Here is a 20,749-nt window from a genome sequence, read left to right as displayed (position 1 = left end):
AGTTTCAGGATTTCATTTTTTTTTACAGACGAGGAAAACAACATTCTGAATAGTACCACATTTTCATTAACTACAATCCACTGTAGGACATTGAGGGTGTTTCTATTTCCTACTCTAAGTAGTTATTCTAGTATAGAGGCAATGTACATGGATTGTACATTGTACTGTCCAGTACCTGCGGATTAGGATGTCACATCTTTTGGGCATATACAAAGAAGGGGTATAGCTGCATCATATGTATATATATATGATGTTATATGTGTATATGTATGTATATATCCTAATTCCATCCTAAAAACCTTATTCTTATATCCACGTCTAAATGTGCCTCTCACCCCTCATGGAAGACTCTTCTTCCTGCAGCAGAGAGAGACCATTACAGAAATCCACAACTGATCAAAGTGTATCAAATAAATGGTCATAGGACAACTCCAACTTAACACCGCTACATACACATACCTGGTTGATTTTGAATGATGTGTATTCATATCCCTTTGCTTGTTTTTCAAGTCTATCTTTTGTTTTCAAGTTTGCTTGTTTTTCAAGTCTATCTTTTGTTTTCAAGTTTTAAGAACTTTGTAGTTGAATATTAATCCTGGCTAAGTCATTTTAAAAGTAGAAACTTAAATTAAGAAAATTCCCCCACCATACTGGCAGGTCTTTAGTGCATTTTCTTATTTAGTGGTTGATGTGTGAGAGCCCAGGCAACTGTAGTTGGTATCACCATTGAACTGGTATTCCTAGGTTCTATAACAAAGAAGACTGAACAAGCCATGAGAAACAAGACAGCAAGCAGCACCCTTCTATGGACTATGCATCAGGTCCTGCCTCCAGCTTCCTGCCCTGCTTGAGTTCCTGTACTGACTTCCTTCATTGATGGCCCCTGATGTGAAACTGTAAGATAGAATAAACCCTTTACTCCCCCGAGTTGCTTTTGGTCATGGGGTTTATCACAGCAATAGAAACTCTAAGACAAGATATATAGATCATTTTCTGTCCCCCTTTCCAACTTCTCCAATTGTTAACAGGCCATGGACCATTTGTAAAAAGTCAATTAAAACAATAACATTAAGCAAGCTATAGGCTTTCTTCAGATTTTGTCAGCTGTATCTCTCTACTCATTTCTTCCTTCAGAACCAAATCCAGAATATGACAATTGAATAAGTCATACTATTTGTTCGTGACTTTCAGCTGTACTATTCAGTTCTTCCTGTCATTACTCTTGAAAATCAGATGAGGATGTGTGACTCCCTTTGTAGTTATCTCATTTTATTTAATTGTGTTTAGTGTTTTTTGCCGTTGTCTGAGAAGATTCAAGCTGTAGGCCTTGAGAGGGGATATCACAGAAGTGTGACGTACATACCTCATCACACCAGGTTAGAAAGTGTCAGCAGGGTTTGTCATTAGGGATGTTAATATTAACAACATCATAGCCTTAAGGATGGTGCCAGCTAGACCTTCCACCAGTTCCTTCCTTATTCTGTTCTCTGGGAAAGAGGTGTCAAGTTGGGCTACACCCAGGAGTAGATTTAAGCTTTCTTTTGTGGAAAGTGAATGAAGTATTTGCATGTAATAAGTATAACTTTTGTGAAATGAATATTTATTTTGAATCCTACTTATTAGTGCATGTACTTATATGAGTGTGAATACAGGGGCTGTGTTTTCTCAGCTGAACTGCATCTCCATTTATTTGTTTGTTTGTTTGTCTGTCTGTCTGTCTGTCTGCCTGTTTGTTTGTTTGTAGCAGCCTGAAGTACTTGAGCTTTATTTACTAAAAGCTCACTACAAACTCAGACATACTGATTGAGTTTTGTTTCTGTTATGTCCCAGAGAAAGTTCTCTTCTCTCTTCCTCTCCTCCTCCTCCTCCTCCTTCTCTCTCTCTCTCTCTCTCTCCCTCTCCCCTGTTTTCTTTTTTGTTTGCTTTTTAGCACTGCAATGTTTCAGAATTGCCTCCCATTTTTCTTGTCCTAGACACGAATTGTCTATCGCTTTCTCGTGCTCTGGTGAGACTTTAGAGACAAATATTACTTAGAAGGGGAAAACGGGATATGCAGAGTATCTATTGTCACGCAGTGTCATTGCTCCTAAAAACTTTTCACAGACATAGCTAATGTTATGCAAGTTTATTCGTATGTACACATGGCTTTGTTTCTGTATCTGTGTATAGAAATAAAAGTGAACTCACACTGGCAATTAATGTTTTTGTTTTAGTATTACAATTACAACACTCTATATAATTTCACCTTTTGTTTCACATTGCCAAACTCTTTTGTAAAATTCTCCTTGCCCTTTTCAAAATCAATAGTCTCTTATTTCATTAATTGTTGTTTCATGAATAGTGACAACTCAGCCATTATATTTTCTGTATTTGTAATATTGTCTTCTTTCATGAGCAACCTTGCAAATTCTACAAAAATTTTATTTATTCATATATTTTATCTAATACATAAAAATAGTTTCAGAACTCTATATTCCTTATAGCGAAAACAAAACATTCAAAAGGAAGGAACACATCTACTCCTCTTTATGTAGTTAATCCAAACTTATTCTTTTCTGATTTTGTGTTGCTCAAATTCTGTTTCCCAAAATAAATTTTACTAAGATATCATACCTAATTCATTACAAAATCAGTTTCCCCTTTGTCTTGGAGATACATTCTATTCAATTTTATTGTATTCTGTGTACCTCAACATTGTATTTAGGAGTTTTGTGCCTTTTGTATAATTTGCCCAACAGTTGAAGACTATACAGAATAATATTGTATCCCACATTTCCCCATGCAATCAGAAAATTTCTTTTAGCCAGTAATCTAAGTCAGGTAACCATGGATCTATTTTTTTCCCATCTCAGTTTTGCTTTTTTCCCCCCTGAATTTAGATACTTTATATCACACAGTACTTAGACATTTTGGGGCTTTCTTGTTTTACTTGCAGAAATGGATTTGGGATTCAGACATTAGGGTCTGTGTATACAGATCAGTGGCAGAGCACTTGCCTAGAGGACACAAGGCCTTGGATTCATTTCTCAACATTGAAAAGAAAATAGAAACTTTTATGAGAGTCATCAAATCAATAGCTCTTTTCTATACTTGAATAGTATATGCTATTGATATTCCAGTTTGTTTTTCAATTTAGCAGTTAAATACAGCACTCGTTTGTTTATTTCAGACAGAGTGGCACTATATGGGTCATGCTGGCTTTGAACTTTCCACACTGCCCTAAGACGTTTTCTCTTACTTTAGTCTCTTGACTGCAAGACTTATAGGCATGTGTTACTGCATCCAACAACATTTTGATTATTAATAAGTTTTTATGAATAAGTATTAATTTGCTATAAATATTTACACACTTTTAATGTAAAAAAAGGAGTATTCTCTTCTCTTGGGTAGATACATAGAAATGGAATCATTGGGTCATATAATTTGTTTATATAAAGGGTATCTAATTGATGGTAATTCCATTTGTGATCTTAGAAAGTTTACAGCCAATTGACAATGGTATTCAAATGGTAGAAGCTGTATTCCAAATTTTGACCATGTTTAGTGCACAGCAGCAGTTCTCAACCTGCCTGGTATGACCCCTTTGGAGACGTCAATGAACCCTTCCACAAGGGTTATCTTAGACCAATGAAAATCATAGGTATTCACATAAAGATTCATAACAGTAGCAAAATTACAGTTATGAAGTCCCAACAAAATAATTCTGTGGTTGGAGGTCAGCACAACATGAGGAACTGTATTACAGGGCCACAGCACTAGAATTGTTGAGGACAGGGTGGTGTAGAGGTTATGATACCCCATGATGATGGGCTGTTCTGTTCTCTGCTTTTGGGTTCTCTGGACCGTCACTATAGATGCAGTATCTGAACTCTCCTATATAAGGAAAGACTGCAACCTTTTCGATAGTAATTGCTCCATTTTGAATTTCCAAAATAATGAGTCTTTAGCATGAACATAGTGCTATGTTCCCAAAACTGCATTTTGATTATAGAGGATAAAATAAAACAGATGATTGAAATGCAGTTCACCTACCTCATTTTATAATTTCAATGTAGTCATAAAAAATTCAAATATTATAACCATCTTCAACTCTGAAAATCTAATAATGTATCCAGTTTTGCTTCTGTAGAAAACAAATGTCAGGACCCTCTACTCTATGAGTGAGCAGATCTACTAACCTCACACAGGAGCTGCCCAGAAAAAGGCTGGGGGACCAAAAGCAAGGCTCAGAATGTGGATCCAGGCTTAGTGGAATTTGATATGTAGAGGTAGCATTTCCTTATACCTTGAGGATGATGCAAGTTTGGATTAGAATAAAGGAAGTGCTACTGTCCCACGCTTACATTTTTCTGGGAGAAAGGATTGTGATTCCTAGTTCTTCCTATTCCTTTGAGTAAGCTTACCGTCCTCTTAACCCTCTTTTGCTTTTGTTTTCTTGACTTTGAAAATGTTTTATTTCTAATAAACACATAAAATGAAACACATTTGACTGATATTATTTGATTTTCATATTAGTATAACTTTTGTTGTGCTCAAAGGAGGTTATGCACATGTTTTTCCTGAAACCGTTATCATTTTATTATGAATAAACATTCAAAATCTTATCTTTTAAGTTTTCTTTAAATATTAATATAATTTATTTCACATAAGCTTACTACTTCTTCAAACAAAAACAGATTTAACTTGCTTTTCAGTCCTGCAAAATGAATAATAAAAACAACTTATCTCTATATTGATCACTTTTCCTTTTCTTTAATTGAACTTACAAAAGCATACATGTTCTGTAAATAACATTGTGATGTAGCTATCATTTAGTCAATATTATTAAACACATTCACAATAAATAGCTACTAGAGAAGAAAATATAAAATAAGAAATTGACTTGAACTTAAAATCCCATTTCAAATTATATCTATCAAAGGCATATCAAGAACATTTTAGAATGTAACAAAATATATTCTAAAAATGATTCTGTCTTTCTTTCTAAGAATGCAAAGATACTGAGTTTAAAAATTTAAAGATATTCCATATAATTGAATGCCTGTATATTATTTTACCATAACTATTATTTCATGCTAAAACGTTCAAATAGTATTAAGTTTAAATTTGCAAAGCATCTCCTGAGATCAGATCATCTGAAATTATTGTATTTAGAATGAACTTTAGCTTATAATTTTCCAAGAAAATATGCAATATCTCTATTTTCAACCCAAATACATTTTCCACACCACCAAGCAGATTAGCAAACGTGAATATAGACTCACAATGTAGAGAGGAGCATGGGAAGCCGAGACAGGTGTTGAACTACTCCACTGAGTTGTCAGATACTTGAACTGTCACATCCTAAACCTGTTGAAATGTAAATAATAAAAGAGATTAGTTAAATGTGCTGAATATGCAACAGAGTCAGGTAAGATATCAGTTACCTCAGCTTATGAACACATGACTTTACATATAGCATTACTCCTTCTCTCACTCATGGTTTCCCTTTTAGTTCTTAGGCAAATGTTATCAAAACATACAAAATATCAGCAGTGGTTGGTATATAAAATTTTTAAGTAAAATTCTGTAAAACTCTTAGGAGTATGTAAATCTTAATAACTAAATACATACATTTCATACAATAAGCTTTCATAAAGTCCATTATTAGTAGTATAAATTGTATCCAAAGGAAAATACAAAATAAAAGAAAGTTACCAAGTTAATTAATGTTTTCATTGTATAGATGGTTAATAAAATAAAGATCAAATTTCTAGATTATTTGCATAAGCGTCTTTCATTTTCAAGCAAGTATTTTTAAGACAACTACATGGTTCATATAGATAAAGGGAACTGCATTCCCATGTTCTTGAATAGCTTCATTTTTTATGACTAAGATTACAATTAATTAAAAGATGGGAAGTTGGCTCCATTGAATTCAACCACACTAGACAGCAATAAATATCATTTTAGAATTTAGAGTCATCTTTCAGTGTAACTATGAGCAGCTTCAAATGAAATTCTACTTCAACATCCGTCTCTTCCTGCACCTCTGGTATTACTGTTTTTTTGCCACCTATTGCCACACAGAGCAAACATCTTTATCTTACAAAATACAAATTAAGTCAGGTAAAGAGTAAGATTTCACCTGAAGATAATACCTCCTTAAATTGGGCTGGACAGATTTGTATAATATGTGATATAAGTTTTGTTATAAAATCAACAATTTGCTTATCCTTAGACGTGACTAAAGCTAATGGTTAGATACCTTGTACACTTACACACACACACATAAATTCATAGATGAATTACATACATATATTACACACACATACATACATATATAGATGTGCACACATTTTATTTACACACAGAGAGAATCTCTTGTTCCAATGCCATAGTTCACAAAACCTTAAACTTTGTACCCTTGAAATTACTATATTTAAAGGAAAAAAATCTCCTGATCATAATGAGGAGGTGTACAATGTCTTTAGTTATATATACTAAAAATAACGATAATTTAAATTTCTGTCAAATTTTATGCTCTCTCTCCCAAGGTATGTCATTTAATATTGATTCAAACACATTTTGAGAAAATACAAGTACATCCTCAGTTAAGTGAGGAAAAATAAAAGAAAATACAAATACGAGAAAATGTACTGCAGATTATAAAAATGAAAACTCACCTAGAGTTTATTTTTTCTTTTCTCCAAACATATCACAATATGGAGATGCACCACTGCACAGTTGGCAACATTTATTCACGGTATTGTGGGGGCCACACGCTAAGCTGCAGTCCAAGGAAGTTTTGTTTTCCTCACAGTTATGATAATTCAAACCTTTCATGTGTACTAAGACTTGAAAAGTACCAAGACTCATGGACAATTGTAGCCCTGACATCGCAAAGCCTTGTTTTTTAGTTGTAGACTTTAATTCACATGGATTCCTGGGAATCACATTAAGATAATTCGACTTAGGTATCTACTTTCAATATTGTTGATCTTTCAGCACCGTAAAGGTCTCAAAGTACAAAAGAATAGTGAACGTGCTGTCGTTGGTAGAATTTCTTCTGTAGAATTGAGCTGCCTCATGTTTAGGGCTGCTGAAATGGTAAACCACAAAGCAGCATTTTATTTCGTTAATGCATGCAATGTGTTAGTTGGAATTCTTGACATAAGAGATATTAATAAAGAGGATGGTTCAGCTTTGGAACACTAGTCTCATGGAGAAGTCCTGTTTGAATTGAAAGGACCTGACCTCACATTTTAGAATTTCTGCATTGAAAAGTACACACTACCAAAACCCACAGATCAGGAACCAGTGATACATATTCAAAGACAAGAAAATAGTCACTGTACCTGTATCTTGTGTGGTGATGTGAAGTGTGGCTAGGTGAGTAGATTGCATCATACCATGAAGGCTTGAAGTTCATTCTAAGGAGCTCAGATTTTTCTCAAAGAACTATTGGATAGAGAGAGTTGGACTTTGGGATAAACATGATCTGATTAAAATTAGAAACCATGGTGGTCCAAAAGCCCATTGTAATGGTTGCATGGAGGCAGTTAAATTGTTGGCATTGTGATCAGAGAGAAGGTGTTTGGATTTGTGAAATATTTTAAATTTGATTAATTTCATCATTTCTTTTAATCTTTAACTTTTTATTTTTTGTATATGGGGATTTTGCCTGCAAGTACATCTTTTCACTATTTGTGTGCCTGTTGCCTATCGAGGCCAAGAATGTTCAGATTTCCTGGAACTGGAGATACATGGGTTTCTGAGCAGCCGTGTGGAAGCTGGGAATTGAGCCTGAGTCACTGAAAAACCAGCCAGTACTCTTAACCACTGAGTCATCTGTCCAGAATCAATTTTAATATTTCCTCATTGTAATTTTTTTTAGATTTATTTACTGTGTATAAATATATATGTGTGTATGTGTGTGTGTGTATGTTTGTGTGGAAAGGTGTATGCAGATGTGAGTGTTTTTGTACCTCAGCTTGTGTGTGGAGGTCTGAGAACAATTCATGTGGCTTACTTTTCTTCCATTATGTGGTTTCTGGGGCTCAAAGTCAGGTTATTACGATCATGGCAAAGTACTTTTACCCTCCATGACACCTCATAGGTCAAAACATTGGTAAATTAAAGCATTTTACTTCTTTTCTCTATAGAAGTGTTTATTTGAGTAATAAAAATGAATATTTACACAGGACACTAAAGTACATTTGAATAAAACAACTACCTACTAGTTTTATATATTTTTCCATTTAATGTTTATTTAGGTGATCAAGAGACTAAATACCATTAATCATATCACTACGTTATATATAAATCCAAAGAATAGAAAAATAGTTAGAGGAAACATTATTTTGAAAGGAAAAAACTTTAGAGGATATTAAATGATCTTTCTGATATGATCTTAGGTATATTCAAACCTTAATTCTGATAATACAATCATGCTTCTTGATTCAGATCTCTAGATGTGATTAAAGGCCAATGACTTTTGAACAAATAATGACAATTACATTACACCATTTATAGTAATAGATGAGATTTGCTTTCAGAAGAGGTTACAAAGTCAATTCCTGTGGCTGTACTTCAAATAGAATTTTATGGCTTCACAATTACTCAACTAGGTCTTTAGGACCACATTAATTCAACATACATTCTTCTAAATGCCTTCTGTGTAATCAAGAGCAGCTAAGTGCTATGAATATCAGGGTTTCTAACATATTCTTCTGGCCCTTGGAAGGGTCATATCTAGGGGAAGAAAGAGAGGAAGACTAATGAAGAACTTTCTACTAAATATTTGTCTGGGGACACATATGTAGCAGTACTCCATTATCCCTGGCAGAAACTTAGTAGAAAATACACAGTGTTTGGTTAATGATGAATGGTAACCCACAGAGCAGCATGCTTGGAGACAAGAAGGAAGGGTAATAGAGTATGGGAGTAAAACATCGTCTGACTTGAGTGGAACAGAGACATAGAAAGTGCAACAGAGGAAACATAGGAAGTGCAACAGAACACGAGAAGGCAGGAGAGATGAACAAGGGCCCAGCTACTGGAGAGTCTGAACCTATCAACACTAATTTCAGCAAGTAATTAAACCATATCTATAATATATAAACAGTTTTAATGTGTGTGTGTGTGTGTGTGTGTGTGTGTGTGTGTGTGTGTATAAGAGTGGAAAAACAGAGTCTATGGTCTATATCCTCACTCAGTCCTGTAAATAGCTGTGTACATCACTGTTATTCCCGTATGAAGAGCATTACATGTTCAGAAACAAAGTAGCTGAGACAAGTGTCTTAGTATTTCTTTTGCTGTAGGGAAACACCATAACCGCAGCAACTCTTATAAATGAAAACATTTTATTGGGGCTGGGCTCGCAGGTTTAGAGGATAAGCCCATTGTTGTCATGCAGGAACCCTGGTGATCTGCAGGCAGACATGGTGGTCTGCAGGCAGTCAAGCATCCAAGAGTTCTACATCAGATTGTCAGACAGAAGGAAGAGAGGAAGACATTGGGTTTGGCTTAGTCTTCTGAAGCTCTAAAGCCCACTCCAGTGACAGACTTGCTCCAAAACAGACACACCTCCTAATGACAGGATTTGATTCTTATTCAAATCACCACACAAAGTTCACCAAGATAAACGGTGTAGCTACACTCTAATCCAGAAAGTCTATTACAGATACCTGCTCTTCACCTGCAAATCTGACTCATGATCAATGTGTGAGACCCTAAAGCAATGGTTCTTAACCTGTGCATTGTGAGCCCTTGGGGGTCAAATGACCCTTTCGCCGGAGTCACCTAAGACCTTCGGCAGACACAGATATTGCCGTTACGAATCATAACAGTAGCAAAATATCAGTTATGAAGCAGCAACAAAAATAATTTTATGGTTCGGTGGGTCACATAACATGAGGAACTATATTAAAAGGTTATAGTTATAGGAAAGTTGAAAACCACTGTCCTAAAGGGCTTCCTCTGCATAATGAACACAGAAAAAAATGAACAAACAGAAACTTCCTTACAATCAAGAAATGTTGGTCTTCCCATTCTATTAAGTAAATATGTGACTAAGAATCCTGGTCCTACTACCACAAAACCAGGTGAAAAGGATAGGAGTGGGGGAAATCACTAAATATGTCTTCAGTATTCTACTTTGAAATATATTTTGAACTGCATATACTAAGAGTCATCTCAAGTGGTTCATATCTTGATAACAAGTTACAAAAGGGATGGCCATGGGAGGGGCATCTAAATTCTGATAGCATCTAAAGTAATTTTTATTATTTAGAATTGGAATCTGTCAAAAGTGGGATTTCCTTTTAACTTCCCCATTGTCTAGTTGATTTGGTTGATCTCTATGTGCCTTATGCACAATGTAAGGACCCCTGGCAGTCTCTCACAGCACACCTACCCTTCCCCAACTCCCACTCCATCAAGATATTCCAGGCCTGAATATTGCAGCACAAATGAGCCACAAGAAAATGACCTTAACAGCAATGAAGCCAGTAGAGATCCTGAAAGAGTAAATGAATAAAGTCTTTAAAGAAATCAAGCTATAAACAAAGAAATGAAGAAAAGATTAAATTCCTTAAAGAAAGAAAAAATAACATACAAGAAGAAGACACATGAAGAAAATGAATAAAACAGTTCAAGGCCCACAAATAAAAACTAGAAACATTTAAAAGAAAACACAAACTGAAGGAATTCTGGAGATGAAAAATCCAGGTAATCAAACAGGAACTATAGATGCAAGCAACATCAACAGAATACAAGAGATGAAAGAAAAATTCTCAGGCAAAAAAGATATGAAAGAAATTGATACATCTGTCAAAGAAATTTTATATTTTAAAAATCCCTGACACAAAACAAATAGGAAATTTGGGATACTATGAAAAAAATGCTAAACCTAAGATTTGGAATAGAAGAGGGAGAATTGCAGCTCAAAGGAACAGGAACTTCTGTAAAACAAATCATAAGAAGAAATTGCTTCCCAAATAATTAAGGTCATGTCTATGAAGGTACAAGATGCTTACAGAACACCAAATATATTGGATCAGAAAAGAGAGTCCACTTAGAACACAATAGTCAAAGCACTAAATACAGAACAAAGAAAGAACATTAAAAGCTACTAGGGAACAAAAAGGACAAGTAATATATAAAGGCACACATATTTGAATTTATTTAGTCAAAAAAACCCCAGAAGGGCATAGACAGCTATCCTGCAGACTCTAAGGGACCACAGATATCAACCTAGACTACTATACACAGCAAAACTTTCAAGTATTATAGATGAAGAAAAGAAGCTACTGAAAGACAAAATCAAACTTAAATGATGTCTATCCAAAAATTCAACATAATAGAACATACAAGATTAACTTGTACTCAAAGGGATTAACTATACCTATGAAAACACAGGAAGTAAAAAATCTCACACAAGCAAATCTTAAAAAAAAGACAAACATGCAAAAACACCCTACCACTGCCAACAATAATAATGTTACAAGAGTAGCAATCATGATCATTGATATCTGTCAATATCAATAGACTCAATTCCCCCCAAAGAAGACGCAGACTAAAAGAAGAAATTCTAAAACAATATCCATCCTCCAGCTGCATTTTAAAAACACATCTCAAACTGAAAAGCTTCTGTAAAGCAAAGGACACGACCAACAAGATAAAATGGCAGCCTACAGAATAGGAAAAGATCTTTACCAACTCCGTATCATACAGAGGGCTGATCTCCAAAATATACAAAGAATTAAAAAAATTGGTCATCAAAAGAACAAATAATCCAATGAAAAATGCAGTACAGACCGAAACAGAGAACTCTAAACAGAGAAATTTAAAATGGCTGAAAGACATTTCAACTTTGAGATTCCACCTTACAACTGAAAGAATGTTCAAGATCAAAAACAATGCTGACAACTTATGCTGGAGAGGTTGTGGGGTGAGGGGAACACTCCAGCATTACTGGTGGGAGTGTAAGCTGGTACAGCCCCTTTGGATATCAGTATGGCAACTTCTTAGAAAATTAGGAAACAACCTTCATCAAAACACAGCTATACCACTATTGGATATAAACCCACAGGATGCCCAATTGTACCACAAGGATATGTGCTCAACTATGTTCATAGCAGCATTTTTTGTCATAGCCAGAAACTGAAAACAACCTAAATGCCTCTTGAAGAAATAATGGATAAGGAAAATGTGGTACATTATACAAGGAAGTACTATATAGCAGAAAAAAATAATGACATCTTGAAATTTGAAGACAAATGGATAGAGCTAGAATCCTCTCCTATGGTCCTCCTACTCAGGAGATCTTGTCTTTTTCTACTTCCCATGTATATTAGATCCATGTATGTCTCTCTTAGGATCCTCATTGTTGTCTAGATTCTCTGGAACTGTGAATTGTAAGCTATTTTTCTTTGCTTTATGTTTAAAAAAAAACACTTAAGAGTGAGTACATATGAAAATTGTCTTTCTGGGTCTGGATAACCTCATTCAATATGATGTTTTCTAGCTCCACTCATTCAGGGAGTGGGGAGGTATATTGGGGAAGCGTCAAGGGAAACAATGGGGCCTTTCATAATGATCATGATGCATTCCTAAAACTGTGATGTATTTTTTTTAAAGTCAAAACTAGAAGCCAGTAAAAAAGTTGTTCATGTAACCATGGTAAGAAAAAAGTCTCTCCAAATGTAGATAAAGATGGCCTGTGCAATTTGTGGCCACTTAAGCGCAATACACTTGGTGTTCAGAATTTTGCCTTGTGCAAAAGCCCTTCTCCATATCAGGACCTGAACCCAAGTCAAGGCTGGACACTGGCAATGTTTACCTAAAACATGGAAGAGACAGGAAGAAAAGATATATTTAAGAAAGAACTCTACATATATTCTCATACAGATACATAATAAATGATAAATGATAATTAGATAGATAGATAGGTAAAGAGACCAACAGTCAGACAGATAGGTAGGTAGGTAGATTAGGATAAATAGATGATAGATAGATAGATAGATAGATAGATAGATAGATAGATAGATAGATAGATAGATAGATAGACAGAATTATAGACAGATAGAGAAAAATTGTAGGTAATAGATGAATAAATAGATAGAAGACACTAGAAATTAGTTTGAGAATAGATGGTAGATAGGATATAGATATATATGTATACAAAACTGTTGTGACTGGCCATGTAGTATTTTTCAAACACTCTGGTCTCCTCTTGCACCTTCCAAGCCTTCAGGCTTATCTTTCTCACTGACAGCCTAGGTTTCTAGGCCTACCATGAATAACCAATGCCTCTCCTGTTAGTTTTCAAGAGGAATCCTAAGTCTTGTCCTCTGTCTTCTTAGCTGGCTCACTGTTTCACCATCAAAGTCACCTGTCAGTAGTCTCACACCTGTCAAAGTGTTCCCTAGTCAATGTTCATGGTTTATGTGATGAAGCACACATTTTAGTGCAACTTGGTGGATGAAAAGAATGTAAACTTAGTTATCACTTTTTGGCATTCTTTTGCAGGTAATGTACCCAAGTGTATCTAGCTACAGTATAATATGGATTGACTTAGAACTCAAATTCAGAGTCACATGTGATTATGGCAAGTGAAGTCTTACCACTACTCTAAATTTGAAATAACTATATATTAAAGGTAAATTATAGCATCAGTGTATCTATAAAGTAGATTCATGAACCATTTCAGCATCCTTGAGAAAAAAATTTTAATTTCACTTTTTTAATCTGTTTTCAATGTGTGTGTGTGTGTGTGTGTGTGTGTGTGTGTGTGTGTGTGTATAGTTTAATGTAGAAGATAGAAGTGGGCATCAGATTCTCTAAGGCTGGAGTTTTCAGCAATTGTGAACTGCCTAGTCTATGTGTTGATAACTAGACTAGGGTTCCCTCTTTCCCTCTGGAAGGTCAATCTAACTTTTAACCACTTCCAGCCTTTTAAATTGCACATCTGGAAGAGACATGGTATCTTCCAGCACTCCTAAATTACACATCTGGAGAAAAAGTGTCTGACCACCAGATTCTGACTTTAAAAAATATCTTAATGCAATGACAGATTTTTTTTTAGACCCGGTTTCTGGAACTAGCTCTTGTGGGCCAGCCTCATCTTGAACTCACAGAGATCCATTTTCCTCTGCCTCCTGAGTGCTGCTAGTAACGGCATGAACTACCACTGTCCAGCTCCAGATTTTAAGAATTAAATAAAGGAAAAAATAATCAAGCATCAGGTAATTTTCTCAATAAGAAATAAAGGGTCTTATTTTCTTGTTCCCATTAGTGAATGGCTAAGACCTAGTTTCAAGCTTTATTTTTTAATTAAAGGGAAATTAGTTTGTGCAAAGTTTCTGATGCATAGTTATCCCTTTGCCAGTCCATTGAATGAGGTTACTTGTGTCAGCATTTGCACATGCAGGCAAAGTCGTTTCAAGTTCACTACAGGCTAAAAAGATACATGAGTTCTTGCAATGGTAAGCAGGGAGATTGTGGAAGGACAGATGATTCTCTTTTCTCCAAGGAGAAAAATGATCATCAAAATAATGTATATGGACATACATCCAATAAATGTACATATTTATTTTCTTTTTTGTATTAAATTATAAAAGTTTCCATTTCAGCCCCTCCTCCCAACACCCTCCCACTCCCCCCACTCCCTCTCCTCCTCCCTCTCCATCCCCTTGAGCAGTCAGTGTTTCCTGCCCTGTGGGAAGTTCAAGCTCCTCCCCCCTCCCTCCAGGTCCAGGAAAGGTGAGAGTCCAAACAGACTGGAGCGCCAAAATCCAGTATATGCAGAGGAAGCAAGTCCCAGTGTCATTGTCAATGGCTTTTCAAAAAGGCTCCGGGCCAGCCACATTCAGAGAATCTGGTTGGATCATGACCTCATTCAGTCCCAGTCCAACAGGCCTTGGTGAACTCTCATTATATCAGTTCCCTTGTATCAGTGGGTGCTCGCATCCCTCGCAGTCCTGGTTACTTTTTTTATTTTCTTCATCTTTCTGTTCCTCATTTGGACCGTGGAGTGTTCAGTTCGGTGTTCCAATATGGGTCTCCATCTGTATCGCCATCCAACGTCGGATGAAGGTTTCCTCTGCCCTTGCCGTCTTTGCTCACGTTCTCTTTCCTTCTGCCTCTTGTTTGGACCTAGGGAGCTAGGTCCCGTGTTCCAACGTGGTTCTCCGCCTCCATCTCCATCCATCGCCAGATGAGGGTTCTATGGTGACATGCAAAATAATCATCAGTATGGTTGTGGGCCAAGGCCGGTTCAGGCACCCTCTCCTCTGTCCAGAGAACCATCTGGGGATCTCTCCTTGGACCGGGGATCCCCTTTATAATCAAGTCTCTTGTAAACCCTAAAATGATTCCCTTAGTTGAGGTATATACTTGCCTGATCCCATATCCATCCTTCCTCCCTCCCCCCCATCCTAGTCCCACTATCTTTCCCCAGTCCTCCCCTACTCCCTTCTCTCTAACCCTCTCCCTTTCTGACAACCCTCCCACCCCCCCATGAACCCGAGGTTACCTGGGACTATTGTCTATTTCCTACCTCCTGGCGGATAGCTAAATAATCTTCATCAGGTTCATCTTCTTATTTAGCTTCTCTAGGATCACGAATAATAGGCTCAAAGACCTTTAATTATGGTTAGAATCCACTTATGAGTGAATACATACCATGTTCCTCTTTTTGGGTCTGGCTTACCTCACTCAGTAAAGCGTTTTCTATTTCCATCCATTTGCATGCAAAATTCAAGATATCATTGTTTTTTACCGCTGAGTAAAACTCTAATGTGTATATGTTCCACACCTTTTTTAACCATTCTTCTATTGAGGGGCACCTAGGCTGTTTCCAGGTTCTGGCTATTACAAATAGTGCTGCTATGAACATAGTAGAACAAATGCTTTTGTAGTATGTTAGGGAATCTCTAGGGTATATTCCCAAGAGTGGAATTGCTGGGTCCTGAGGGAGGTTGACTCCCAGTTTCCTGAGAAACCGCCACACTGATTTCCACAGTGGCTGCACAAGTTTGCATTCCCACCAACAATGGATGAGTGTTCCCCTCATTCCACATCCTCTCCAGCATAGGCTATCATTGGTGTTTTTGAGTTTGGCTATTCTGACAGGTGTAAGATGATATCTCAAAGTTGTTTTGATTTGCATTTCCCTGATCGCTAAGGAGGTTGAGCATGACCTTAAGTGCTTTTTAGCCCTTCGAAGTTCATCTGTTGTGAATTCTCTGTTCAGTTCAGTACCCCATTTTTTAATTGGGTTAATTAGAGTTTTAGTGTCTAGTTTCTTGAGTTCTTTGTATATTTTGGAGATCAGACCTTTATCTGTTGCAGGGTTTGTGAAGATCTTTTCCCAGTCAGAAGGTAGCCTTTTTGTCTTACTGACAGTGTCCTTTGCTTTACAGAAGCTTCTCAGTTTCAGTAGGTCCCATTTATTTATTGTTTCTCTTACTGTCTGCGCTCCTGGGGTTCTGCATAGGAAGTGATCTCCTGTGCCTATATCTTGTAGACTACTTCCCACTTTCTCTTCTATCAGGTTCAAAGTGGTCAGATTAATGTTGATGTCTTTTATCCATTTGGACCTGAGTTTTGTGCATGGTGATAGATATGGATCTATTTGCATTCTTCTACAGGTTGACATCCAGTTATGCCAGCACCATTTGTTAAAGATGCTATCTTTCTTCCATTGTATAGCTTTAGCTCCCTTGTCAAAAATCAGGTGTTCATAAGTTTGTGGGTTAATACCCGGGTCTTCTATTTGATTCCATAGGTCGAATTCTCTGTTCTTATGCCAATACCAAGCTGTTTTCAATACTGTTGCTCTGTAATATAGTTTGAACTCAGGGATGGTAATGCCTCCAGAAGTTCCTTTATTGTATAAGATTGTTTTGGCTATCCTGGGTTTTTTGTTTTGCCATATAAACTTGATTATTGTTCTCTCAAGGTCTGTAAAGAAGTTTGATGGGATTTTGATGGGAATTGCATTGAATCTATAGATTGCTTTTGGTAGAATTGCCATTTTTACTATGTTGATTCTCCCTATCCAAGAGCAGGGAAGGTCTTTCCATTTTCTGGTATCCTCCTCAATGTCTTTCTTCAAAGTCTTAAAGTTCTTGTCAAATAGGTCTTTCACTTCCTTGGTTAGAGTTACCCCAAGATATTTTATGCTATTTGTGGCTATCATGAAAGGTGATGTTTCTCTGATTTCCCTCTCTGCTTCTTTATCCTTTGTGTATAGGAGGGCAACCGATTTTTTGGAGTTGATCTTGTATCCTGCCACATTACTAAAGGTGTTTATCAACTGTAGGAGTTCTTTGGTAGAGTTTTTGGGGTCGCTGATGTACACTATCATATCATCTGCAAATAACGAAAGTTTAACTTCATCTTTTCCAATTCGAATCCCCTTGATCCCCTTATGTTGTCTTATTGCTACTGCTAGAACTTCAAGCTCTATATTGAAGAGGAATGGTGAGAGTGGACAGCCTTGTCGTGTTACTGATTTTAGTGGAAAGGCTTTGAGTTTCTCTCCATTCAATTTGATGCTAGCTGACGGTTTGCTGTATATTGCTTTTATTATATTTAGGTATGATCCTTGTATCCCCAGTCTCTCCAACACCTTTATCATAAATGGGTGTTGAATTTTGTCAAATGCTTTTTCAGCATCCAATGAAATGATCATATGGTTTTTTTCTTTCAGTTTATTTATATGATGGATTACATTGATAGATTTGCGTATGTTGAACCAGCCCTGCATCTCTGGGATGAAGCCCACTTGATCATAATGGATAATTTTTCTAATGTATTCTTGGATTCGGTTTGCCAGTATTTTATTGAGTATTTTTGCGTCAATGTTCATGAGTGATATTGGTCTGTAATTCTCTTTCCTGGTTGTGTCTTTGTGTGGTTTTGGTATCAGGGTAACTGTAGCTTCATAAAAAGAGTTTGGCAGTGATTCTTCTGTTTCTATATTGTGAAATACATTAAAGAGTATAGGTATTAGCTCTTCCTGGAAGTTCCGGTAGAATTCTGCATTGAAACCATCTGGTTCTGGGCTTTTTTTGGTAGGGAGATTTTTAATAACAGCTTCTAATTCTTCACGACTGACAGGTCTATTTAGATTGTTCGCCTGTTCTTGGTTCAACTTTGGTATATGGTACTTATCTAAAAAAATGTCCATTTCTTTTACATTTTCCAACTTTGTGGCATATACATTTTCGTAGTAAGATCTAATGATTCTCTGAATTTCCTCTGTGTCTGTGGTTATGTCCCCCTTTTCATTTCTGATCTTATTAATTTGCATGTTCTCTCTCTGCCGTTTGATTAATTTGGATAGGGGTTTGTCGATCTTGTTGATTTTCTCCAAGAACCAGCTTTTTGATTCATTGATTCTTTGGATTGTTTTCTGTGTTTCTATTTTGTTGATTTCAGCCCTCAGTTTGATTATTTCCAGTCTTCTACTCCTCCTGGGTGAATCAGCTTCTTTTTTTTCGAGAGCTTTCAAGTGTGCTGTGAAGTCTCCAATGTGTGCTTTCTCCGTTTTCTTTAATTGGGCACTTAGTGCTATGAACTTTCCTCTTAGCACTGCTTTCATAGTGTCCCATAGGTTTGAGTATGTTGTGTCTTTATTTTCATTAAATTCAAGGAAGACTTTAATTTCTTTCTTTATTTCTTCCTTGACCCAGGGGTGATTCAGTAGTTGACTGTTCAACTTCCATGAATTTGTTGGCTTCCTGGGGGTATCACTGTTGTTGAATTCTAACTTTAATCCATGGTGGTCTGACAAGACACAGGTGGTTACTAATATTTTTTTGTATCTGTGGAAGTTTGCTTTGTTACCCAGTATGTGGTCAATTTTCGAGAAGGTTCCATGAGCTGCAGAGAAGAAGGTATATTCTTTCCTATTTGGGTGGAATGTTCTATAGATGTCTGTTAAGTCCATTTGATTCAATACCTCCAATAATTCTCTTAATTCTCTGTTAGGTTTCTGTCTGATTGACCTGTCCATTGGTGAGAGAGGAGTGTTGAAGTCTCCTACTATTAGTGTGTGTGGTTTGATGACTGCCTTGAGTTCTAGAAGTGTTTCTTTTACATAAGTAGGAGGCTTTATATTAGGGGCGTAGATATTCAGGATTGAGACTTCCTCCTGATGAATTGTTCCTGTTATTAGTATAAAATGTCCATCTCCATCTCTTCTGAATGATTTTAGTTTGAAGTCAATTTTGTTGGAGATTAGAATGGCCACGCCTGCTTGTTTCTTAGGTCCGTTTGCTTGAAAAACCTTTTCCCAACCCTTTACTCTGAGTAAATGTCTGTCTTTGTGGTTGAGGTGTGTTTCTTGTAAACAGCAGAATGTTGGATCCTGTTTTTGTGTCCAGTCTCTTAGTCTGTGCCTTTTTATAGGTGAATTGAGTCCATTAATATTAAGTGATATTAATGACCAGTGGTTGTTGACTCCGGTTATTATTATTTTTTGTTTGTTTGATTAATAGAGTTTGTATGTGTCCCTTCTTTGAGTTAAGCTCGTGAAGGGTCGCTAGATGTCTGAGTTATTGTAAGCATTGCTGGCAATGTTGGACTCCTTTGGTTGCAATTTTCCTTCTAATACTTTCTGTAAGGCTGGGTTTGTGGCTGCGAATTGTTTAAATTTGTTTTTATCCTGGAATATTTTGTTTTCTCCATTGATAGTGAATGATAGCTTGGCTGGGTATATTAGTCTGGGCTTGCATCCATGGTCTCTTAGTTTCTGCAGTACCTCTATCCAGGACCTTCTGGCTTTCATGGTTTCCATAGAGATGTCCGGTGTGAGTCTGATAGGTTTACCTTTATAAGTTACTTCACCTTTTTCCTTTGCAGCTCTTAATATTCTTTCTTTAATCTGTATGTTTTGTGTTTTGATTATTATATGGCGAGGGGATTTTATTTTTTGATCAAGCCTATTCGGTGTTCTGTATGCTTCTTGAACCTTCATAGGAATATCATTCTTTAGATTGGGAAAGTTTTCTTCTATAATTTTGTTGAGTATATTTTCTGGTCCTTTGATCTGCAGTTCTTCTCCTTCTTCAATCCCTATTATTCTTAGATTTGGTTTTTTTATTGTGTCCCAGATTTCTTGAATGTTTTGTGATGAGAATTTATTGGATTTGCTGTTTTCTTTGATCAGAGCATTTATTTTCTCTATGGTATCTTCAGACTCTGAGATTCGTTCTTCCATCTCTTGTATCCTATTGGTTATGCTTGATTCTGTAGTCTCTGTTCGTTTACCTAGATTTTCCATATCCAGCCGGCCCTCGTTTTGTGTTTTCTTCATTGTCTCCATTTCAGTTTTCAATTCTTGAACTGTTTCCATTACCTGTTTGATTGTTTTTTCTTGGTTTCCCAATATATCATTCATGGATTTACTCATTTCTTCGATGTTTTTTCTATATTTTTCATCCATTTCTTTACTCATTTCTTCAATCTTTTTGTTATACTTCTCATCCAGTTCTTTAAGGGAGTTATTCATATCCTGTTTAAGGGACTCTATTGCTTTCATAATGGCATTTTTTCCCACTTCTTCTGAATTAAGAGGTTCAAGTCCTTCTATTGTAGGGTCATTGGGTTCTGGTGTTTTCATGTTGTTTTTTAGATTGTTGGAGGAGTTCTTGCCTTGGCGTCTGCCCATCTCTTCCTTCAAATGCTCTCTACTGGATCTTCTAGTACCAGGTCAGGTTCCCTTGTTGGGCAGGGAATTCACTGACAGAAGGCCTAC

General features: G+C 36.4%; 1 protein-coding gene across 1 annotated transcript in view; it reads right to left on the bottom strand.

Annotated features, from left to right (window-relative positions):
* The window catches only part of Fut9 (fucosyltransferase 9), a 203,933-nt gene that overhangs the window by 103,593 nt on the left and 79,591 nt on the right, over positions 1–20,749 (bottom strand). The window contains exon 2 of the mRNA XM_048420453.3: positions 5,265–5,349. The gene's annotated coding sequence lies outside the window, so the exon portion shown is untranslated. The remainder of the gene's footprint in view (positions 1–5,264; positions 5,350–20,749) is intronic.

Source organism: Myodes glareolus, chromosome 16, assembly GCF_982192425.1.
Source record: "Myodes glareolus chromosome 16, mMyoGla1.1, whole genome shotgun sequence".
Classification (NCBI taxonomy): domain Eukaryota; kingdom Metazoa; phylum Chordata; class Mammalia; order Rodentia; family Cricetidae; genus Myodes; species Myodes glareolus.
This window is presented reverse-complemented; position numbering and strand designations above follow the sequence as displayed.